The sequence below is a fragment of the Pteronotus mesoamericanus genome, unplaced genomic scaffold (assembly GCF_021234165.1).
Source record: "Pteronotus mesoamericanus isolate MK-2021 breed Mesoamerican mustached bat unplaced genomic scaffold, CSHL_Meso_final scaffold_1186, whole genome shotgun sequence".
Lineage (NCBI taxonomy): Eukaryota > Metazoa > Chordata > Mammalia > Chiroptera > Mormoopidae > Pteronotus > Pteronotus mesoamericanus.
The window spans coordinates 4,162,162-4,183,416 of NW_026555302.1; the positions used below are offsets into that span (position 1 = coordinate 4,162,162).

Here is a 21,255-nt window from a genome sequence, read left to right on the forward strand (position 1 = left end):
CAAATAACAATTGTACAGACGTGTCTCTCAGGGGACAATAAGAAGACACCCTATGCAAGATGATACATTTTTGCTGGATATTCTGCAGTGAGGAGTGGGGACGAGGAGGCAAGGTGACAAGTGGCAAGAGTGCTGGAGTGGGAGTGGTCTCAGGTCACATGTCTGTCTCAGTACCAAGCCTGGACTTCCTCTCTCTGATCCTGTCTCTCTGATTCTGTGATCTACCTAAACAGAAGCATAGTGATGCTAAGGATGAGATTACCACTCACAAAGAGGCCCTTTGTTACCGGAGCCCAATTTACTTAGAAACTTTGTTTCAACCCTCACCCAAATAGGACATACTTACAAAAAAATTTTTTTTCTAAAAAATTTCAAGAAACCCTATGAGATCTAAAGATTATCATCAATGATATTTTGGCTCATGGGTGTTGATTTTAATGGTGTAGAAAGTTTAAAAATGAACAAAGCTTAGCTTCACCCCTTTCCTCTTTTCTATCCAGCTTTTAATGAATAAAAATTAAGTGCATTTTAAAGATATTTCTTGTAGGAAGCTGGTTAGAAGAAGCTTTTGAAGTAACTGTTCTTCAGCTGAGGATTTAAGAGTTTAGTGCCTTACCCTGCTCCTGAAACCTCATTGGTTCACGTGTGGCTGACGCTATTCCTGGAAAGACAAGGCAATAAAACACCAGGTCCTGGTTAAGTCAACCTCCCGCCCCCAGGGTGAAGCTATGCAGAATTATGCTGTTTCTAGATTTGCTCCTCAGTGATCAAGGCCAATGGCAGACGACATTCTTGGACTTTGAGTTTTCTGTCTTCTTTCTACCTCCAAGACTCAGAATCCCCAGAGCATTTGCAGGAGGCTGTCCACCCGTGTCGGTGGGGAGCCTTCGGAACCATGCAGGTTCGCCATGAGGCTTGGGACAAAACCATGTAATTTCTTTGTCAGTAACCTACGCAAAACAGCAGTTTCCTCTTTTTTTAAAAATTGTTTTGAAAATCCAGGTAGATGATGAAATGTTTTGAAACGCACACATAAAGGCAGGGTGATAGCCTTCTGCGCATGCTTCGCTATGCCAGGTGCAGGGCATTGCCTTTCAAAGCCGTGGCCTTTCCTGAACAGTGGGCGGAATCAGTTTGCCCAGAGGGCTCCTATAGGCAGCCCAGAGAAAATGAGTGAAACAAATGGAAAGGAAAAGATAAAAATCAAGAAATGACAAGAAACCACCCTGGCTGGTGCTGCTCAGTGGATTGAGTGCCAGCCTGTGAACCAAAAGGTCATCGGGTTCGATTCCTAGTCAGTACACATGGCCGGGTTGAGGGCCAGGTCCCCGGTTAGGGGTGTGTGAAAGGCAACCCACTGATGTTTCTCTCACTCTTTCTTCCACCCCCAAAATAAATAAGATCTTTAAGAGAAAGAAATGACAAGAAACAAAGTAGAATAAGTATGAATTACTATAGAAGCACAATTTGATTTTAATCTAAACAAGTGAGTCATGATCCTCCCTGAACAGCCAGTGAAAAACATCCTGGGGGATCTGTGTGTTGAAATATACTGTGAAGAACAGGCATGATTCCTGCCCTTGGGCTAGCGCTCAGATAGGGCTAACAGATCATAAACAATGAAATAAAATAAAGCCCCAATGACTATTGCACATGGTAGGAAAAGAGAAGGATCAGAGATGTTCTTGAAAGTCATAGGCTATTTCAAGTTAATTAAATTAGTGCTTGTCTCAGCTTGTTTTATGCAATAAGAGGTGCTGGAACATCCAGCATACTTACTGTGCTACTCTTAGACCCTGGGTGAGCATTTACTGACGAGGACAGTGAAACAGATGTCGTGTCAGTTTTGAGCTGTTGATCCTCTTTAACACCATAAAGTACAACAGAATGGCAGCTGGATTAACCCCTTAGAAATCTGAATGTCACATTCATGGTGCCGAGGACAGGTCAAACGCCACTGACCTCGTCTGATGCGCATGTTGGAAAAGCACATACGGTGCTTTCATCACTCATCTAAGAACCTCAGCCCTGGCTGGTGTGGCTCAGTGGGTTGGGCGTTGTCCCTCAAACTGAAAGGTCGCTGGTTTGATTCCCAGTCAGGGCACATGCCTGGGTTGCAGGCCACGTCCCCGGTTGGGGGCATGTGAGAGGCAACCAATCAATCGATGTTTCTCTCTCTTTCTCCCTCTCTTCCCCTCTCTCTAAAAATAAATAAATAAAATCTTTTAAAAAAACTACAGTGTTCCACATTTTATATTCAATTCCATCTCTAAACTTAATACCAGCCTGGCTCATGTCTCAGCCTTAAGTTGGTTACTGGGTGGATAACAGGAAATATAACCAACAGACATAAAAGGTAATGAATCATCTAAACAAATCATTAGAAGCAAACATGAGAATCATTCTCAAACAAAAAAGCCTGCTTATATTTTATTTGAAGACTTTGGTACTAATATTTATATATGAATATATTCCATGGCCTCAGAATTATATACTTTTAACAAAATAATGTAGTAACACTTGAGAAGATCTGAATCCTAGAAACTGAAAAACAGTGTTTCTCTCAAAATTTAAACACGCATCCCTCTTCCCTCCCAAAATAACTCTTCCTTCTTTTCCCCCCTTCCTACTAAAATGAATGAAATCACCCGCGAGAGGCAGGTGCAAACTCGGGTCTGAGAAGGCTCGCTCTCTGTCCTCTGCCTCGGGCTACACTATCCCAGGTCTGACTGGATGTCAACGACCATCCAGTGATTGAGTGAACCCACCATGCCCACTAGGCAGAGAGCTGCTGACTCAAATAAGTATCTCTAAAGGAAAGTCTTGGTATCTGAAATTCTGTCTTCTAGAACCTTCAAGTGCCATCCAAAACAGCTCAAGATCTAGAACACTTAGAGAAAGCAAACAGGTAAAATCTTTTTGTTGGTGAAGGACTTAGTGTGCATGTCTCTCTCTTCCACACACATGCACACGCGTGCACACACACACACACACACACCATGAAAGTTCTACAGATGCAAAGATTACACCTGACATTTTGTGGTTTTGTAGGGGAAGGTTGAGTGGCTTTGGGTAGGTTGTGAAGTTCACAGGGCCTTGGGTCCTCGTTTATAAGATGGGATAAGGCCGCATGAACTTTGAGAAGAGTAGATGAGATGGTACGTGTAAAGTGCTTAGGAGAGGACCTGGCACTTAGTAAACAACTGATACGTGATGGTTATTGTCATCATCATCACCATCATCATTATGACTTAGTTCTTAGGAACTGTGCCAAAATTAGCAGGCAGGCAGGATATTCTGTAGCTGGAGAAGCTCAGGGGCCGTGCGCAGCTGCTGCAGAGAGAGCCCTGAGCAGTGCCTGGGGGCAGGGAGGGCAGGGTCCCGGGGCTCTGAAGACAAAGGCTGCTGTGTGTGCGCAAGGTGAAGGTCAGGGAGCTCTCCCCGGCTTTGTCACAAATGACTGTGCAGTGCGTGTGCAGCTCACATCTTCCTGCTATTACCTGTTCATTAGTCTGTATTCACCACCAGGGAGAGTTCCAAGGTCATGACCAGGCCCTAATCATTCTTCTCTATATTCCCTGCGGCACAGGTCAGGCACACAGTAGGCCTACAATAGGTGCTGAGTGAGTGAATTCTCTCAGATAACTCTCCGCACAAAGAAATGTCGTGGGCTTTGAAGGAACGGTGCCTGCCCAGCCCCATGTCCTCGGTCACCCGCATGGACAGTGACTTGTTTACCTCACCAGTAACCACAGTTAAAGATGTTCATCTGAGCTGTCACAGACCATTTAAAATCAAGTACAGTATATACTCTCTAAAAAGCCAGAAAGAGAATAATGTAAAATTATGCTAGTCTAAAGCAATTTTGAAAGCTTTTGACACACTGTTGGTCCTAATCCGCCTCAGAGAATTATGCTAATTATTTATTTCAACAATCTTTTTTTCTGGGGGGCTAAGGGGGAGCTTATTTAGCTCTCAACATTCCAAAATGTTGGGATTGGAGATTCCAAAATGCTAAGTCAGCCAGACCTTGATGTGTATTTCCTGACTTTCAATTAAAATCTAGAGATGTTTAGCAATGCTTCTAAAACTCACCTATCTGAAAAATCAAGGTGGTTTCTTCTTTTTATTGCTGAAGTTTAAATCTTTGATTAGTTCTTCAAGACAAAGAACTATTTCAGAATAATGGCCTTAGAAGACCAAACAAATTGAAATTATAAGTATCATTTTCAGATAGCACAAATCAATATCCCTTTAGCCTACTGAGTTTAAAAAACCAAAACCAAAAAAAGGCACCTCAGTTCTCACGCTGCTCTCAAGAAATACACAAGACTTTCGGGAACTTCACCGATTTTGCAGAGCTAGGCCAAAAACACATTTTGGGCAATCATCTACTTAAAGCTGAGTAAGGGCCTCTCCTTTCTAACATACCAGGAAGTGCTCCCTCGCCCGCCCCCCGCCTTCCCCCCTCCCTGCCCCTGCGAGTTCACTCCCTCCTCTGCCTGTGCTCTCACCTGCCATCCTCTCTGTGATGTTAGCGGGGGTCTGAGATCACACACACATAAAAGGGAGGACGAGAAGCTCCACTGTGGCCCTGGTGCCCTGCTTCAGCCACTGAAAAGCTATTAAAGAACATTACAGGGGTACAGGTTATGAACTAGTATGACCTCATAAATGCTACCAACAATCTGCAGTCTATTCTGAAATGATTATTTTAAATCAGCCCAATGTTCCCCAGTTGAAGTAGCATAATTAGTGAACATGGTGTTCTTTCCAACTTGTCCAGAAAAATGTACTTAGAGAATGAGACGAGAGTGGCAATCTTGGGGGGACCGGACGGCGTGGGGGGTGGGCAACGGGACCAGGCCCACTAACCAGAGAGGGCATCTCCGCATTCAGACTGGTGTGGACTCCCCAGGGGACCTGCATCCAGTCCCGGTCTGACACATGGCAGCTGCAAGTCTCCGTCTGAATGGAGAACTAGATGCATGACCTGATGAAAAACCCTTTTCTCGGACAAAAGTGCAGCATGTAACATTTAGGATTTGACCGCCCTCTCTTCTGCCCAGCTGCCATCTCTGGGGGACCTCCAGTGGGTGGCCAGGCTGAGGCTGCTTGGTCCTAACTATGACAAAGGCACATCTGGCAAGCTGCTTAGTGCTCCTGTATCTGGGGGGATGCCAGCCCCCCGTCGCCTCTGTTACATCACTGCCATTACCACCCTAGGAAGCGTGCTGCAAACGTTTTCTAATATCGAGAGCTCCCTGAAAATTTTAAAGAATTTTCAGGATCCCAATTCAAATTTGTATTTGTAGACTACTTTCTGGACCCAGCCTCTAAACTTCTCACTTGTTCCTCAGCCTCTTGTAGGCTATATTTCTTTTTTGGACATCAGGATGGTCCTACTGGCGGTTTTAAAAACATCAGAACATGATTAAAAATTTTTGTAAAAATTTAAACTTCTCCTAAGTTAGTAATTATCCCATTCATATTCTACAACAAAGACAAACTGGGATCCTTAATGCACTGATTCTGTTGGCTCCTTCCTGGGGCCCCAAACCCTCCAGGACTCACCAATGCCCCCCACCCCGGGGGAGAGTCCCAGATATGTGGACTTTCAAGCTAGATGTGTCCTCAGGGGCCACTGAGGCCAAGGTTCTTAATGTTACAGATGAGAACACTGAAGGCCAAGGAGTTGAGGTGACTCACTCACGGTCCACCAGGTCCCAGACCCACTGACCCGCTCCTGCCACTTCTTCCTGCTGCTTCAAGGTGGCTGGTATCCTCTCCATCACGTCCGGTGGTCCTACAGACCACGCTCGCCCCTCAGCATTCTGCTCCCACGCCCACCTCTCTACTGCTTAAGCCTTTCCTCTTCTAGAACGAAGCCCGCACACAATTCTGTCCCTTCCTTGCCTTTTCTCTCTGTCCTAATTACTTATAGAGTCAATCATTTGATATTTCTCAGAGGGTATTATAGAGCCAATTATTGGGGGTTTCTTTGAGGGAAGAAATCCTCTCTTGCGTCTGTTGCCCCTGCTATCTTGGGTGCATTCCCAGGCAGAGAGCAGGAACTCAACAGCCCTCTTCAAAACGGTGAGCAGTGGGCTGGCAGGTCTTCCCACCTCTGCACATGCTACGGGCCCTGCCTAGAAGGCTCTCCTTCCTCACCTTGGCCTGGCTAATTTCTACTTCGTCTGAGCTGTCCTTCCCCAAAGGTCCCAGTGGACCTGATAATTCCCCTCCACAGCCCTCATATAGTACAGGATTCTTAGTTCCTAACTGCCTGTCTATCGCTTCGACAAGTCTAGAACATAAACACCTTGAGAGACACAGACTATACGCTTCCTGCTCCCTATTGGATCCTTGGCTTCTAACAGTGCCTAGCGCAAAATAATGTGCTCGATAAATAAAGGAAAAAAATGAATGTCTCCTGAAAGAAAGTTTAAACTTCTTCTGATAGAAATCGACGCTTTCCAACTGCATGTCCAGTCTCATCCAGCTGTTGGCAGGTGCATCGCTTTAGCCAGTCCCGTCTCCAGCTACTAACCGCTGAACAAATTTCATATTCTAACCTTAACTGCCTTAGGTCAGTTTCACCTTAAACGGGAAGGCCTCTCCATGAATCTCTGCCTCTAATTCAAATCCCCCCCATTCTTCATGGTTCAGAACAAGCCTCATCGCCTCTGAGAAAGCCTGTCCAGATCACACAGATCTTCCCTTCTCTAAATTCGCCCGCATGTGTCTTTATGGCCCATTCATCACCTGTGCTTGTTGCTACGTGTCTGCAGTTCCCTTTCTGTGTCAGCCTAACCTGGCCTATGAAAATCTCTCTCTTTCTGAAGTCGGCATTCACCTCTCATTTAGGAAATAATTATGTACCCAGTCTTGGGATACATCCTGGGTCGCTGTTTTGTATCATTAAGTTTTGTGCATTTTTGTCTTGGTGCCCTAATTCATTCATCAGTTTTTCAAGGCGAGTCATGCTTTTGATGTCTTTGATCCTGTGCAATTCTTTGCACAACGTAAGAGGTTAATAAATATTTCTTACTTGACGTGTTGGCTAGAAAGCAAAAGTGTGAAGGCTGAGAGGACTATGCAAGTTATGAAAAAGTCCCTTTTCCCAAAAGTGCAGTTGAAAATTTTGAATTATTAGAGGTTGTTTAAGAGATCTGTTGATAGTATAATTACACCATAATTTAATAAAATTACTTTGAGTAAAGGTTATTTTTAAATAGAAACTTTTGTCCATACGATAGAAAACTCTGAATAGAAGATAAAATTTAGAAGGAAGAAAAAAGAGCAAGAGAGAAAAACACATACCCAAGACTGACACTCGCCACTCCATACCCAGTTGTGGGGTGGGGGGAGGTATAGCCATAATTGCATCAGGTAACTTTTATTACAAGGTCAAGTTCACGACTGAGTTACCATCATGGTTCCAAAAAGCCCTGCCTATTAAATCTCTCTGCCCATGAACCAAACAATTCTCCCAGTGTTGCAGAGGGAGGAGGAGAGGAAATCAATCTCATGTTCCTAGTTTGCCAGCAACGTTTCCTTACAATTATTTTTTTGATGTACTGTGTCTATTTCATTTCTTTATTTCATATCTCACTGTGCTCCTCCCCAAAATATGTCCAGCAGCTGCTTTCAACCATAAATACAATCTTGGAACATAAATGCACGTTCAGGATTCAAAAATTCAGGGTTCAGTAACCTAGCAACAGAACGCCAAGACCTCCAAATCTGTACCCTCTGCTGTTGCATACCCACATACCCCCAAGACGTAAGTCTGCAAACCTACGGCTCAAATCAGGTTTGGCTGATCACAGATCAATACTGGCCAAAGGGAAGGGAAGGTCACAAAACACAGGAGGCTTTCTGCTGGGCTCCAACAGCCTGAGTGTCAAGGAATATAAAGACGAAGTACACACCATACACATTACCAGAGCCCATAGAGTGGCCAATTAGGATTCAACGCTGGGAAAATCCAAATTAGCCAGCATCTATCACCTGCTAACAGCCAACACCTCACATATGCTTTATGTCAAAAGCTGAACACAGAGTGTAGCAGAAACCAACAAACATACCCATTACCGGAAGCCTTCTGCCTGGTGAAGATGACAAGCAGGAAAGAAAGGGACACTTGAATGTTTTATTTGAATGAATTAATGGAAGTTGAGTTCTCATCTCCAAGGCATAGTACACAAAATAAAATAAAGACTCGTTGCAAAATAAGACTCATCCCCTCCTCCCTGCTGTGGAGCTTGTCCTCATTTTGTCCACCTTGCTTTAATGGGCCTGGGTTTCTGGGGGGGATTCATAGTGAAAGGTCCTTCATTTCTTAAAAAATACATTTTTTTTATTGGTTTCCCTCCCCTACACCATCGTGAAGGTCATGATACAGGAAAACAGCATAACGATGTGGGTTTTCTTAATCAACCCTTCCAGCAGTGGCAAAAATAAATGAAACGTGGGAGGCTGTTTATTTGTATGTCAAGGAGAAAGTGAAATTCTCCATAGGGTGACACAATCATTTGTTTTCCCCAATGAGGCAAACAAATCAAATAGGAATAAAACAGGAGCCCACCCTCCATCATTCATGGTGTAATGGGTTCTTGCTAGATTAACCAGTCTCTTTCCTTGTTAGACTCTCCCAAAAAACAGATGTACGGTGACATCAGCAAAACAGCCAGAGATCATCAATCTACAAGACAGGAAGTGCAGGAGCCAGACTTGCATCGTTTTTAAACATTGGCCGACTCCTGGCTGGTGGCTGTGGCTCTGTTTTGCAGGATATGGGCTCACCAACGAGACATGCCTTTGGAGCAGCAACGATCAGGAGGATTTATGGGGAGCAGCACCCTAAGGCATGAGGACCCAAACCTGCCAAAGTTCTCCAGGTCTGGTGACTCGAGGTGAAACAAAAAAACAGAACAAAACAAAACAAAAATCCTAGGCCCACTGAATCCAATGAAAAGCACCCAATGGTGCTCTTCGCCCCTCCAACAAACCACCCACGTATTAGAAGCTAGATACCAATAACATTCTGTGAAGAAGCCCAAAGGCAGAGTGTGTAAGGCAATCCGAGGGCCCTGGCACTAGCATAGGCCATTACATGGGCAGGGCTACCACGCTGCTTATAAGAACCAAGTGAGTTGAGGCCGTGGTTGGCTGACAGCTCTGAGGTCCGAGCAGGAGGCCTGGCCACACAAGGAATGATATGGGAGCTCCCGGGTCCCGGGAGCGGCACGGGGGCTGACGATGAGAAGGCCACCTCTAACCAGTGACGCTCAGATGATGGTGGACGCATGAGCATCAGCATTTTCTGTAAAGAAAATGGACACAAGGCGGACAAGGAAAGTGGAGGCAAGTTGGAGACAAGGAGGGATGCCTGCTCTCAGGGCCAAGCAGGGATGGAGAGCTGGGGAGCTCGGGGCGCCACTGGCCTCACGTCCACGCCCTTCCCCATTCGCAGGGTCTTTCGCTCACACTGCCCGGGCTCTGTCATCTGCCAGGGGCTTCACTGGATGGAACAGATGACACTGGAGGCCAGTAAAGTTCATGAGATCGAGGATGCCCCTGGAGAGATGATAATGGGGAAATGCCACCTTCAGAAATAGGGGTAGTTGCCCCATTTTGATTGTCTTTGCTTAAGAGTCATAGGGTTTTGGAGAACAAAAATAAAATCTAGAGTTATTAGAGCATATTTGATGGTATTTATAACATCTCCGACCTCGGTACCTCTTGCAGGCACATCCACAGCTCAATTTCTGTTGAGTGTCCACTGAAGCTGCCTTTCGTTAGGGATGCAGACATCTTTAAGAGAGTCCCATGTCTCCTGACGGTGGTGTAGTTGCTAGAATGAACAGTGAACACTGGGGCTTGGGGACGCACTCAGTGCCTTCCTCCTGCCTCTTGCTAGTTCCTCCACCCGTAATTTATTTCTGGCACTGCTTCTACTATGACTTGGAATTAAATCTGTGGCGAAGATGTCTAGAGAAAAGCAGTGATGGTTTCTGATTGAAATGTTCTGATTCTGTCTCCGGCGGGGGCCCTCTGGGCTCTCTCTGTTTGTGGGAGGGGCTGTGTGTGGAGTCCCAGGGTGGAAAAGTCCTGAAGAACAACAGGAGAGCAGGGGAGAAACGGGGTGTCGGGAAAAGGCACGCTGAGCGGCTGGGGGTGGGGGGGGGGGGTGGGGAGAGGAACCTGGAAGCAGCCAGAGAAAAAAATGAAAGAAATAGAAATCAAACAGAAGGGAATGTGAGCAAACACGTTCATGACTGCTTTCTCTGGCAGGTCAGCTCAACCTCTAGACTGCTCAGAGTGTACAGTTTCAGGAAGGCTTTTGTCATGCTTACTGCCACCCCCCCCCCCCCCGCCCGGGCTCCACACTGCATCCCCACTGCCTGCGTCTGTGTCTGTCTCCCCTACACACCCGGAGTGACCAACACAGGCACTCTCTTATTCACTTAAAAAGACATCTGTCCCCAACACCCATCAAAGTGACCAATGCATAGGAGGTGTTCAACACGTGTTTGCCAAATATCATGAATCCTGAAAACGAAGAAGGTGTCATTCAACAGACACCGGCCAGAAGGATCCCAGGGCAGCTTTGGGGTCTTTAACTGATAGCACAACAAACAGTAATAAATCCTTTCATAAGAAAGGAAAGCCAGTCAGTCACTAGTAATAAACAGGGAAAGCTGTGTGCAGGTCTTTTCAATATTCCACAAGGCCAAATTAGGCACTTTCATACCCGGCATCTGTCCCTATGGGTGCGGATTTAACAGTTTGTACTCTTTGACCTCCAAGCGCTAAGGCAAACCTTCAAAGAGCCTGATTTACCCTTCGCCTTCTCCAAGAACAACTTGTATGTTGGAAAAATACAGCTCGTTCTGTTAGAGTGATGAACTTCTTGGATGTCAGTCTTTACTAAATAAATTACTCCGCAGACCACTTGCTCATTTTCTTTTCTAGTGAAGAGGGTAGAAGCCAACGTGAACACTGAGGGCCCTAGAAATATCTCTATAATATTAACATTTGCAAGAAAGGAATCAAGTTTCAGGAACAAAAGTACCTCATAATAATTAGCACAAGGTGATATCCATAGAAGGTAGCAAAATAATCTTTATGTAAATATAATTACTACTAAGATATTCTGTTGGTTTTTTTTTTTTTAAACCACATACTTGGCTTTATTCAAGGACTAGGATTGCCTCTAAAACAGGGAAACTTGAGAAAAGTACAAATACTACTCCAAGTCCTACTTTAAATTTGCCACAAACTCATTTACGCAAGTTACTTACTTTCTCACTCTTGTTGAAGTTCTAGTGTTCTATCATCATTTTTGTTTCCTGAAGCAACTTTTAATTCTCCTGAGTATTCCAAGTTAGCCTAGGTTTGATTCTTTTCATGGCATATATTTAGAAATGAGTGAAAATTAACTTTGTGATGAGAAAATTTCCAATCTCTTACGGTAACTTGTAACAAGCCAGAGTGTTGTAAAATCCAAAGTTGGTGTAAATAAATGAAGATGTTCAACGGACATACTTTTGGAGCACTACTTCAAATTACGGCAAAGTCAAAACTATACCTATTTACTATTCAGTATCTGGCTGCCAAGCATAATATATAGTTTTCTGGGTGGTTGTTTTTTTTCCTTCTTCTTCAAATAGTCTACATCTAGCAGTATATACATGAACTCCTTTAGAGAAGATTTCTTTTACTTGTTTCCCCAAGGGAAACAATGTATTTCGCCCAATACAGATGAATGAATGTCTAGGAGATTGTGACATTTTTCGCCTATCAATCTTTCGTTAAATTCCCCAGGAGAAGCAAATATTAGCAGAAGATGGACAAAAGGGGAAACAGCATTAGAACAACTTGTACTGTACACCACAAAATAGTAACACTTCCTCCACTGGGATTGCTTGTCCCGCCCTCAGATACCTGGGCCCCCGGCAAAGCTTCATGTGGGCAGGATCCAGGGTCCCCGCAGCCACGCATGCCCCACACGAGGCACAGAACACTCACCGCCACCTGCAGAGGCAGCACCGGGCAGTCAAACAGACTGCGGAAGACTCAGGCTCTGCTAGTTACCAGCTGTAAGGCCCAGGGAAAGTTAATGAATCTCTTTTAACCTCGGTTTCCTCTTCTACAAAATGGTCATGATACCATCTACATCGTAGGGAAGTTGTGAGCATTGGAAGCAAAGCCTACAAAGCAACTGCTATGATCCAAGCACTGAGTAGACACTTAATAGGATTTAGCTCTCTTATAAGGAAGTGAATACGTATTAGGAAGTATATATGCTGTTGAATGATAAAAACGGCTATTATTGCCTCCATGAGCTTTATACTAAGCTTCACTCCCATACAAAAGCAGCAGGACACACAAAGTTGAGGCAACTGCCATTTTCCTTTATCTGTGCGATAGCCCATAACAGATCAGATCGAGAACGTGGGAGGCAAGCACACTGAGAGCTGGCAAGATGCCCATCAGAGAGGCACAAAAGGACCGGGAGCCGATGCGAGAGTCCAGAAGAGTCTGGGCGATGCAGCGACAGCGCCTCTGGCTGACTGAGCCTCCAAACCAATGTCCCCATGAACGATCACAAAGAGGTCAGATCGCCTACGGTGGATCAATTGTGCTTCCAAAGATAAGATTGATATAAATCTATGTAAAGAACATTTCTGTGCAGCTCGTTAGTCTCTACTCCTCCAGCTGGAACCCATGCCTGCTCCCTTGGGTTCTCACACATCTGGCTTGCTTCTCCAGTGCACAGCGGCTGGTGGTCTAACGGGTGCTAGTCTATGCGTCGGTAGAGTGTTAAGTTACTTGAAAGACGGTAAGCAGTTTTATTGATTTGCTCAGTGTTTGTTGACTATACCAATTTTCCTTTCAAGATGGCAGATGCAGTTCTAGTCATTTCTATGTTCCCAACAAGCTCTTTCCTATGAGTAAAATTAAGTTCAGAATATTCTTCAAATATCCTCAGTTGACTACTTCTGCAGCAACTTCATCTTGTGGAGTGTTAATTTCCAACTCAATGGTATCATACTTATAAGGCAAGAAAAATGTCAAGCCAAATGATCACCACTGCCTTCTCCAGGAAGCTTCCCCAGATAACCTCTGCCTGGTTTGGTCTTCTCTCTCTCCCCGTGTGCTCACACCATTCATTCATTTTGTTCAGTCAACATGTACCCTGCTGTGGGACAGCACTAGACTAGGCACACCAGGACATACACAAATATATAGATGAAAATGTTTGTTTCTGGTGGAGTGATTGTTAGGGGGTAAAAGATGAGGAGGTAAGAAACTGCACAGAGGCACCATAATACCAAGGAGCAGAGAGGAAGTCACAAAGCACGCCTGCGTGGATCCAAGAAAGACTACACAGGAGGCGGGGTTTGAGTTGACACTTGGAGAATTTTAACACCAAAAAAAAAAACATCAAATCTGGGACTCACGCTATCATAATTGTTTCTAAAGAGGACGAATGCAAATATCTTTACTGTGGCAGAATAGAAACATATCATTGAAGATCATCAAGTCTCTATCTCAGAAGTAAACGCTTTGTATTGCTGTTAATTTGCTTCATTAAACAGGAAGTTAAATTTAAGCAGGAAGCAATGAAAAGGGATCAGGTGTCAACCTGACAACTCACAGCACGGAAGAACCAGGCTGAAGAATACACAGAGAATTACGGAGTTTCTTGATATGTTTTCAGGGAATATTAAAAAACTAGAAAGTATCTAACACGCATTGTCCCTTAATCTCTGAAGTTTCACACGTGAAAACTAACAGCTATTTCTTGAAGAACAAGTCAAACACACCAGTTATAAACAAATAACCTAATGAAAAACCAGTTTTGATCAAGTTTTCTTCAGAAATTAAAAACCAACACAGGTGGCAGAGTCAAGCAAAGTTAAGGCTTTGGAACAAGAGAGGATATTAACATCAGGACGTTCAGCAAACTAATAAAAAGACAAAACCCTGGAGCGCAGGCCAATGTTTACCCAGGGTTATTTCCTTCAGGAAAATGAAACACCAGTGTCCTAAGAAAGGCACAGCCAGTAAAAATGTGGGACTAAACCATATATTAGTCAATACTTCAAAATTTTATGGAAAGCAAAGGGATTGCAAAACCAAAGCAAACCTACGTCAGGAGCACTGCTCTCTGTTCCACCTGCACCCAAGGCAATGATGCATTTACCTGAGGCTTCATAGACGCCGCCAAGGTAGGAATGTAACAGTCAGTGCATACAGAGCTCTCCTCTCTGTTCCTAGCATCTCTGGAGAAGGGAACGGGACGCAGCTCTTCAGTATTAAGCTTGGCTGTAACACGACTCTCGCTTCCTCTCCCCAAAGTGATGTGGTTGTGGACTTCACCACTTACAGACATTTCACAGTGTGCTGCCCAGCCCTGAGATTTTTTTCTAGAAACAGGTTGTGCCTCCTCAGCAGCCAGCTTGTTTACCACTTAGGAGGGAAATAACCCTGACTGAATAGAGACCATTGGCCTCTAGAACACAGCAATTCTCCCAATAAAAGGCTATTTATGTTTTTTTCTGACCGAAAGTTTTCCGCTCATGAGGCTGGGGAAAGCTTTTATGGCACAAACAACGGCAGTGAGGCAAAGCTACCAAATTTTTTAAGGGCCTGAAAAATTGCTCATCAGTTGAGCAGTTTATAATAAAAATGATGTTGGGTCACCAGAGAGAGCTCAATGGGGCCAGACAGAGAGATGAAACAAGCAAGGTACAGTTCATGCTCCTACCCCGTATAACCTGAACAAACTCAGCAACCTGGTGTGACCCCATAAATAAAGGGATTCATAGAATTTGTCTTCTTTCGCTTCAGAAAGGCCAACCAAAGTTTGTTCTGAGCCATCAGCTACACAGATGTATCCTGAAAAGGGACACAAATCAGGGCCTTCTCACGCGACACGGCAGTTCCGCCCTCCTCTTGCCACTGGGCCATGCTGGGGTCAGGCTGACATTACATGAGGCAAATAGGACCTTATTTCACAAACAGCAAAACACAGAGCTTACTTTGGGGGCAACCCTTCATTCTGCTGTTTCTGACACACACAACATTATCCAAGGGGCTGCATCCAACAGCGACCCCACCGGGGAGGTGAGACGTGTGACGTCCCTTCGGACGGCCAGATACGAGAGCTGGTCTCACAGCCACACTTGCAAAGAAGGGGAATTTTGTTCTGACTCAGCCTTTGGGGACTCTAACCAAGTTTCTGTGTTTTTGTTGTTTTTTTTAAAGGGAATAAGCCCTGCCTAGGAGGCAGGGGGGGGAACCATCACTCCCATCAACCCAGCCATCTACCTCGTCAGCAAGAAATAAGCTCCGCCCCAGAAGCATTCCAGAAAACGCTCCCCAGGAACACACCTATGCTGCGCGCGGGCACGCACGACTAGCAGGCGTTTAAGAAGCATCCCGCACGCGCTACCCGGGGAAGTCTCATCAAAGTCGTTTGTTTCGGCTGTGACTTCTGATTTTAATGTCAAAGGCAAAGCAAATATCACTTGGGCATTGATTAGTGCTTTTATTCATCTCCAGTAACAAACCAACATTAATATTTACTTCTGAAAACATAATTATTTATAAAGGATGTAATCACTCAATGGAACATTTGTTCATGAATTTTATAAACATGGAAAACTTCAGCTTTCTGATGCTTATAATTCACTAATGGCCCTTCCTGTAAACTTGCTGCAGAAGAGGCCACCAGTGTGCAAGACACTCATTTTGGGGGGGGAATTCTGTCGCTAACTTTCTAGTTCATTTGTTTTGAGCATGCCCTGCAACCTGCCAAGTTTTAGGTGCGTGCGTGCGTGCGTGCGTGTGTGCGTGTGTGTGTGTGTGTAGTATTCTTTAGAGCCACAAAGCAGATACGATTGTTGATGGGAAGATTGAGATTAAAACCAATGTTTCAAGATTGAGTAAAACCATAAAATGTTTTTAAAAAGGCATGGCAATTCATTTTATGTGACTCACTTTTTTCAACCATAGCTTTAATAAGCAATTTTTGTACTGATGAATTCAGAAGTGAGCTGAAAATTTTTTCCCCTCCATCTTCATTTCTGATTTTTATTTTTAAAGAACAAAAGAACTCATGAGCGCAAAAAATGAGTTAGTTTTTCTCCCTGACCTTTATAAAGCCTTTCATCCAGATAAAATTTAATTGAGTTTAATATTGATAGGGACATAGTAGAGGACGGTAAAGTTAAAGCAAGAGGCAGGCAATTTGGCTGTATGTTTATTTTGAACACCTTGATCTAGCAGCGTGTATGTTTTCTTGTGTGTATGTGTGTGCATGCACTTTTGGGGCATGCCACAAGGCAGGTACCTTCCTGGGACTGTCACTTCTGCTAATGTCACCATACAACACACAAGTGTCTCGTTCTCTGTACTTACAGCATTGTTGACATCCGTTAAAATACACACATAATTGGGCGGATAACAGAGTCTACCATCAACACCCTTCCCTGACTTAGTGCTACAGGTGAGTTGGGTAGACACCTACCAAGTGGTGACTGGGGGATGGGGGAGTCCAGGAGAGAGCAGCCAATAGCACCCCACCTGGAGGGGGCGCTGGGCTTGAAGGGCTCCTTCCAGTGGGGGGGCATGCTCCCCATTTCATTGACTCCAGTAAATCTAGACAAGGGGCACTTCTCTGATGGAACCCCGAGTGACAAACCCTTTACGCAACCTCTCTGCAAGATGACCCACATACCATCCCCTCTGTGACAATAGCAGGCATCTACCTATGACCTCGCTGTGCTAAACAAGTGACTCATATTCCTGGAATGGACGACACTTCACACCCCAATGCTACCATAAAATACCTCCGTCTACCTTGTGGTCTGTGTGTTACCCATATCCCGCACACCAGGTAGGTAGACTTCCCTGTGGTTTCCAAAATCCAATGTAAGCCTTCCTCTCCTACTTCCAGGGCTAAGAGCTAGAGCGCCCTGCCTTCAGCACCATGACCTGGCTGGGTGAGGTTACTAAAAACTGAAGGTATGTTACACGGAGACACAGAATCACACAGTTAGATACAAACTCACAGCTGCTCATCTGTGGGCTAATGAACAGCTTAGAGATAGCGGTCTTAATTTTGATTGGTACCATGTGAAAATCACTGACAAAACCTTTCCTGACTAAAACTGTTCCCAGAAGACTTAAATATTAATTGTCTGGGGAAATGGGTCCACTATCAGTATTGGGTCGTGGGTAGTAAGAAACCTAGTTAAAACCCTATTTTCAGGGCTAAAAATACTACCACAGAAGTTTAAAAATAAAATTCAAATAAGTCGAGGAAGAGAGTAGTCCTTTTTCAAACCTTTTGCCCACTTTTTTTAAAGCGGGGGGGGGCGGGAGTGAGAGATGGGAGAGAACAAAGGAACCCAGCAAGGGCTGGAAACAAATCCGCAGGAAAAACTTCAGCTTGAAAAGGGCCTCTCACCTCCCCCGGCCCCACCCCAGGGGCTGCTCCGCATGCCTCTCCTCTCTTAAGGGAATGGGACCCACAAGAAAAAGAAGCCCCGCAGTCTCCCTGCTACTCTCTCCTCGCAAGAGCTCATGGTGGCACCCACGTGTTGGGAAAAATCTCTGGAGGACAAGTTCAGCGTGCATTCAGCAACCACTTATGAAACCCGTGTGCCCTCACCACTGGGCAGAAGCTAGACGGCCTCAAAGATGCTATGGAGGTACTAACAGGTGGGCCTGTAGCCCTGTAAACAATTATAAAGCAATTAAAGACAATGACTCTTAACGGCAGCACGTGCAAATGGCAGAGGGAAGGCCCTGGGAGAAGGGCCATGGAGACACGCGAAAGATAGAGCGGTATTTCCCACACTGTCGAGATGGGTAGGTTAGGGTGGTGGCAAGGGGTGGGGACTTCCAGGTGGAATAAATTTATAAGCAAAGGCGAGGAGATTTGACACATATGTCATGCTCTAAGCAGGTCCGAGGAGGAAGTGGCAGGAAATGGGACCGCTTAGATAGGCAAGGGCCTCGCTCAGACCTTGTGAGCTATTAATATCTTCAGGAGGGCAAATTGACCAGACTTTTATGTTAGTAACACCACTTCTGGGAACAGAAGGGATTGCGCTCCAGGCAAGGAAAGTGGTAAGAAGGCTTTCGGGGGGCAGTCCGGCAGCCAGGTGAGAGGTGGTGAGCCTCCACACTAAGACACTATACCAGAGAAGGAGGAGACACAAAAGATAGCATTTAGGAGGTAAAATGATGAGAATCTGGTGGCTTGTTAGATGCCAGAGTTCAGGTAAGGAAGAAAGTGAAGTCTAGGAAATTCAAAGGTATTTGGCATGACGAGTAATTGGGTCAATGGTAGAACCATCACCCCAACGTGTTATCTTTGAGGTATTAGTGGAGATACAGAGCAGACAGATGAACGGACAGGGCTGAAGCCCAGGACAGAGTTGTGAACCAGAGGTCTGGTATGAGACACCAAACATGCAGGTAGAAGAAAAAGCTATGAAGGTGATTGTTGAGCAAGCAGAGTGCGGTGAGGAGGCTCTTAACCTTCTTGAATCATGGACCCTTGAAGGTCCGATAAATGGCATGAATCTAATCACTAATGACGTGATGAGCGGGACCCCTAAAAATGCACAGTTGCATGTATACACAAAGTGTTAATTTCCGAGGAATCACATCCTTTGAAACTCCTCTATGAGTTCACAGGTTAAGAACTCGCAGTACAAAGCAAGAAGAGAAGAGGGCTTAGGGAGGAGAAAGCCATGAAGCAACACAGAAGAATAAGCTGTGTTAGGGCTGTTCCGGAAGCATCAGAGCCTCGACCGTGACTGGAGACCACTCTTTCTAGAAATGTATATGGAAGAACAGGCAGGAGACAGACAGGGCTGGGTTTCTGTATACAGTTTTGATTTGTTGTTGCTTTTAATTTTTTTGTATGTAAAATTTTAAACATGTTTAAAGGAGAGAGAACAGTATAATGTAGCCTCTTGGACCTATGTCTGAACTTCAAAGTTACCAACTCATTTCACTGCATTTTATTTATCAACAGTTATCAATTTATTTTATTTTGTTCATATCAACTCTTACCACGTATCTATCTGATAGACACTGATGTATCTATCTCTAAAAAGACCATATTTAAACAACAGAACCATGCCACTGTTATCACATCTTTAAAAAAAGTAACAAGAATCTTTAAAATGATCAAATATCCAGTTAGTATCCAACTTCTCCCAATTGCCTCATATTTTTTCATTTTCTTTTCAGTTTGTTCAAATCAGGAGTCAAATAAGGTCCACACATTATAACTGGCTGATGAGCCTCTTTGGTCTGTTTTAATCTGTAGGTTCCCCTGGCATGTTTGTCTTTTTTTACCCACTAGGTCATTTACTCTGTATAGGTTATTGTATTGTTTTGTTTTGTTTTTAAATCCTGACTTCACCCTGGAAGTATCATTTAATGTTCATTTTACTCCTCTACATCCTATAAATTGGTACTTGGATATAGAGATTTGATTAGATTCAGGTTCAGTGTTTTGGCAACCATACTTCTTGGGAGGTGCTGAGTTCCATCAGGAGACACATAGGTTTTTTTAAAAAAATAGGGCTGGCAAATCATGCTTATTCTGCTATGGGGAAGAAACGAGGTTGAGAAATAGGAAAAAGCACAGCATAAAATACAGCAGACGATGAGAAAAGAAACAGGAAAATAGACAAAGCAGCCACAAACTCTACTCTCCAAGCACCAGGTTCTAGGACCACTTCCAGAGCCCCAGGCTTCTCTTCATAGGTTCATGCAATACCTGGACCCACCACAGTGATCCTACAGGGCATCAGGAAGGCTAAATCAGTTTGCATTAACTTTGGTGGAAAGTGCGAAGTATTTCCTAAATTTTAAGAAGTCTAGCATCAACATTTTCAGAATTAGACGTTTCTGTGCTTAAAGAGTTAACCTCCCAAGAAAATTCACTAAAGAGGCGCCTCTGCTGCATCACCCATATGGGTAACTACTTTGTCTTGTAAACAAAAGAGTCCATATAATCACATCCCTTGACTTACAAGGGCAATATTTAGCCAATAATATAATATTGGTGTAAAGCAGTAATAAAGAGATCCAAGGCTACATATCCAGTTTTAATTAACTTTCACCATTATCCTCTCGTGAATTTTTTTTTCTAGGGACTAAAGCTTTCATTTTACAAAATGTACCTATAAGAAACACGGGACCCCATAAATTGATGGCCCCTAAGGAACAAATTCATTTTACCAACTTGCCTTCCCGGTAAACCTGTCTCATTGTCTGTGACTTTCCTTCTGCCCTTGCCTCAAAAAGACAAATTCTTTTCAACATCGATAGCGAGAATGCTCCGACTCACTGCGTGTTCTCCTGCACTGTAATTACTCTGCCGTCAGAAGCAAACGCCAGGTCTAAAAATAATGCACGCTTTAATTTAAAGCACAGGAGTATCAGGGGCTCAGATCAATTAATAGGTTTCTCATGATGAACTCTTACATTTGAAAAACTTTCATCTGAAAACAAGCCTGTTGGAATCATCAGGATGAAGGGACAAGTTAACAATCAAGGGGTGCTTCCCAGAGACCAGTCTAGAGGCCGAGGCCAGTCCTCCGCAAAATGCGAGGGCCGAGGGCAAGCTGTTAAATTTCCCGTAACGCTTTATTCACCCACCGCGGCCTGACTCCAGTGTTATCCCTGCTGGGAGGCCTTTCTGCGCCCTTTGAAGCACTAGTCCTCCATCTCGCTGTTGTCCCTTACTGGGTCACACAGTATATTACAATACACATCACGCTACACATGAACAAGCACTATATTCAGACCATGTGCTCTCTTGATCTCCCTGGACAGGGGACCACATCACGCATGTCCACTTGGCACAGACCCCACTTGGTGTTTCTTGTGTGTTTGTCACATGCTTGAATGAAGCACCTTCTTCATCTTCCTCACAGCAACCTTGTGAGGTGGACAGGAAGGATGAGATTATATGTCCTTCTTTTAGATTATCTAGCCTTCCCTTATTTTTACATGAGGAAATTGGGTTCAAAGGTATGTGATCTCCCCAAAGTCTCCTTGGAACCCAGTCCATTTTGAGGGGAGACGAGAGAGAGGACCAACAGGCCGAAGGAGATTCAAAGTCCTCCTTTGCAGAGACGGCGGAGTAGGCGCTGGGAGACCACTCTGGGCCGTCTTCCATGGGAGGCAGGGCCCTCCCCGGAAACA

At 44.5% G+C, this 21,255-nt stretch overlaps 1 protein-coding gene across 2 annotated transcripts in view; it reads right to left on the reverse strand.

The window, feature by feature from the left end:
* Positions 1-21,255, reverse strand: part of CUNH1orf21 (chromosome unknown C1orf21 homolog) — a 189,068-nt gene that overhangs the window by 120,476 nt on the left and 47,337 nt on the right. The window contains exon 1 of one of the 2 annotated variants that reach the window (XM_054587668.1): positions 9,493-9,509. The exons of the other annotated variant lie outside the window; for it this stretch is intronic. The gene's annotated coding sequence lies outside the window, so the exon portion shown is untranslated. Of the gene's footprint in view, positions 1-9,492; positions 9,510-21,255 lie in introns of those variants that run through there. 2 annotated transcript variants of the gene reach the window in all.